Consider the following 3708-nt stretch of genomic DNA (forward strand, 5'->3'; position numbering starts at 1 on the left):
ACTCATCCTGAAATCCCACCATCCTTGATTCATTCAGGAACCAATGAAGACTGAGACAGAGAAATGAAAAGCTTATAGAAAACGTTTGAAATCAAGCTGCTACCAACACAAATTTTTTTTACAAGAAAGAATATAGCAATACATAACTTCTCACCAGAGGTACCCAAAGGTTCCTGGAGACCCCAGACTAAAGTTTAGGCTGTGAACTTCCCCCTGCCAGCTCAGCAGCTCACTTTCGAGCTCCTGTAGGGGACAACACTGCCCAGTGGGCAGGACAGATTTATGGCACAGTTTCCACTCTCAGTTCTGCCACTTCATCCTCTGGGCAAAGTCACTCCTGCCTCCTATTCCTGGCCTCTCTGCCACTCCTGTTGATGCCTCTAAAGTAAGGATGGACTCTTAGCAAAATACAGCACTTAATAAAACATGATTCTGGTTGAGAATGATTTTCAAGTATCATGACTATCGAAATATAAGCTAATAATTGAAATAAGAAATATGGTTGATTTTATTCTTTTTGTAATTAGATTGCAGAGACTATTATTATACAAAGGAAGCAAATCTGACCATTTAACTGGCATTTTGGGAAACAAAAAAAAGCAATTCTGGAAACATCAGGATATTGGTCAGCTTACAAAACAGAGTCATTTTTAAGGCCTGTTTCAGGATTTTTCCCATGATTGGTTCATATTACAAAGGTTTTCTTGTGGCACACAGTAGTACTCTAACTATGGTAACATTAAATGCACGATTTTCACTCATCGTAAGAGGGAAACATTATAGTTTAAATCTTTTTTCTTAGAGGCTTAATATCTTTCAAACATTTTAATAGCATGGCACAGATGTTCCACACCTGCAGGCATCTTCACTACAGACCTGCAGTCTTCACTACAGAGAGAAACATATACATTGCTTTCCAGTGCTGAAGATGCAGGGTCTGAATCTAGAGCGGATTGTATACATGGGATGTGATTGTCACAGGGAGGAAATAACTTTCCTCCATGTATTAAGAAGCAGTGACACACACACACACATTTCATCTACAAATTGATAGAACTGTAACACATATCGCTGATACTGCTCATATAGAGGTCACAGTATTTATCTTGTGGCAGCAAACAGCAAAATTCACACGAGTGTTTTGCCCTGGAGGCTTATTTGTAGAGCTAATAGGTGCTCTGTAATTATACAGACCAAAAGTGCATGGTAACACATCACTACTGTGAGAGGCAGGTTCAAATTCTCGCTCTGCTGCTCAGTAAAAGAGTAGGCCTACTTCCCACCATCCCTTCTGTGACCACGTATCACCTTTGTGACTTGCTTTGGGCAAGGTTCGGGGCGCTGGGCAGTCACGCCTGCCTGTAATTCACAGAAATCCTAGGGATGGATATTCACACTCAACCAACTTGGGATTCCTGTTTTAGCCACGGACCTCTCCACCAGCCCCTCTATAACTGATGGAGGAAAAGCAGGCCTTTCAGAGGGCAAATCCAAGCAGATCTAAAATTTAGTGCTCTGGATCGTTCTTTAGGAGAACCTGCCTTCATGGGCAACAGAGGAAGCTGAAGGAGCCCAGTTAGTTTGCTTAGGTGACCGTGACCTCCAACATTGCAGTTATTCCTAAGGTCCTGTCTAAAATCCCCTTTCAGCTGGGCCTTCATCCCTCTCTTCAGCCACTGACATAGTCCTAGGAATTCACTGCATAGGTCTGCTCTTCTTCATTCTCTGATCCCCTCAGCCAGGGATGGTCAACCACAGGCACTGATACCAGGCTAGCCATCACGAGCTGGGACTACCACCAGCAAGTGAGCTGTAGGGCTCTGAAACAAATTTGGCACTGGTCAGCAAAGAGGTTAGCCCTCCCTCCCCTGGGCCCTGGGTGGTCTCTGCCCCGGCTCTGGACTCTGGGCACTTCTCCAGGCCTCGTGCAGAGGCATTGCCCTGGAAGCTAGCTTGTTTGGGAGTCAGCCATCCCAGCACTAGAAAGGTAAAGAACTACAGCAAGGAAGCTAGAAATTAAGAGGGCAGCCTTCTCTTAGAGAAGACAACAAAGAAGAAGGATTCACACTGCATGTGAATTGTGGTGTTTGGACCCCTGCTGTGGCACTGGCAATGACACCTAAACCTCAGTGCAACCTCCTACATCTCCTTTTACCTATACTAGACAAAAGCAATGCTGTGAAATTATTGTAGCTGTGAAACTGAAATGCTAGGGTAATGGCCAGAATGTAACAAGCAACTAGAAAACAGATTACTGAGCAGAACATCTTTGGTCCATGAAAGGGCTACTAAAACCCTACAGAAGGCACCTAAGGTACTCTCTACAAGAAGAATGGGAAGACTGGGAAATGTCTCCTTCTGTTTCTCAGGCACAGAGAGTCCAAAACAGATGTATCCCCTTTTGTGTCTGTCAGGCCATAGCCCATGTGTAAACCCATCAGAGCTGCCTGTTTAAGCCTCTTCAAAGTGTACTTCAAAATTGTGAAGGAGGTGTGAGCAGGGGTCAAAGTAAATAAAATCACAGGTTGTCATTTGAGTTCTGCAAGTAGGTCATAATGATTCAGCATATGTTGGTTTCCCAATTTCTGCCCAGATTTCCCAGCCTGTGAATTTTCCAGAGAGATTGGACTTACTGCACAGAATGAGGAGCATGAGACACACCATGCAAGCACAAACATGTGTGTGGCATATGCACAGGGGAAGCCCAACACTTGCAGCATCAGCTCAGCACACACGCTCATCAAGCCCTGCACAGGTGTGCAGCAGCGTGACGTATGTGCCACACATTTGCAGTCTCTGAAGTCAAAACACTGGTGCCTTTGGTCCTGTCTGACACTTGAGGACACTTAGGAGTCTAAGCCAGACTAGCAACTAGCTTACTGTCATTTTACTGCAGTACGGACTGTAAAGAGCCAACTTTGGGGAGTGCTGCAGCCACACGCTTGCGCTCCGCACCCCGCCTCAACCGTACAGGAGGATGAGCATTAACCAGGAGTGGTTATGCTTTTACGGGCCAGGTTGTGGGTATTGCAGTTAATGGGAATTAGGACAGGTGTTGCCTTGTTGATGTGAATGCATAGGATTTGTAAACGCTACATTTACTTTATTGCAATGTTTTATGCTGCTTGCATTCCCTGACTTAAAAGGACGAAGGTTGACATGTAACAGAAGGAAAATGTCCGTTCTCCCCGCACAGCCCAAGCCAGCAGAAGCACCAGGAGGCGCAGGGCAGCGGCCGCACAGCTTGTGCACCCACGCACCTCCGGCCTCTTGGGGTGGGCTGTACAAACCTGTGCCTCGGCCCCCGCTGCCCAGCCGGCCTGCGACACGGGCTCACACGGGGCGGCGGGGGCTCACGCAGGGCTGCGGGGGCTCGCACCGGGCCGCGGCGGCGCTCACACGGATCGCGGGCACCGCTCCCAGCGCCGCTCCCCTCCCGCAGCCCCGGCGGAGCGGCCTGCACCCAGCTCTCGCGAGAGCGGGGCGGTTGCGGGGGCGGCCTGGGCCCTGCCGCCGCGGCACCGCGGCCCGTGCGTGGGGCACCTGGGGGGCTCCCATCCCGGGTGGGGGGCGGCAGCGGCCCCTCGGGGGCAGCGATCCCGGCGGTACCGCCGCCTCGCCGGGATGCCCTGTCCCGCCGCCCGGGCCCCGCGGTGGTGGCGGCGGCGGCGGCGGAGGGGGGCGGCAGCGGGACGGGACGGGGAGAGT

At 49.8% G+C, this 3708-nt stretch overlaps 2 protein-coding genes across 2 annotated transcripts in view; both read right to left on the reverse strand.

The window, feature by feature from the left end:
- The window catches only part of LOC142050762 (histone H4), a 223180-nt gene that overhangs the window by 177460 nt on the left and 42012 nt on the right, over nt 1-3708 (reverse strand). The gene's annotated exons all lie outside the window — the stretch shown is intronic.
- MGP (matrix Gla protein) overlaps nt 1-3708 on the reverse strand; it is a 228501-nt gene that overhangs the window by 89751 nt on the left and 135042 nt on the right. The gene's annotated exons all lie outside the window — the stretch shown is intronic.

This window comes from Phalacrocorax aristotelis, chromosome 1, assembly GCF_949628215.1.
Source record: "Phalacrocorax aristotelis chromosome 1, bGulAri2.1, whole genome shotgun sequence".
NCBI lineage: Eukaryota > Metazoa > Chordata > Aves > Suliformes > Phalacrocoracidae > Phalacrocorax > Phalacrocorax aristotelis.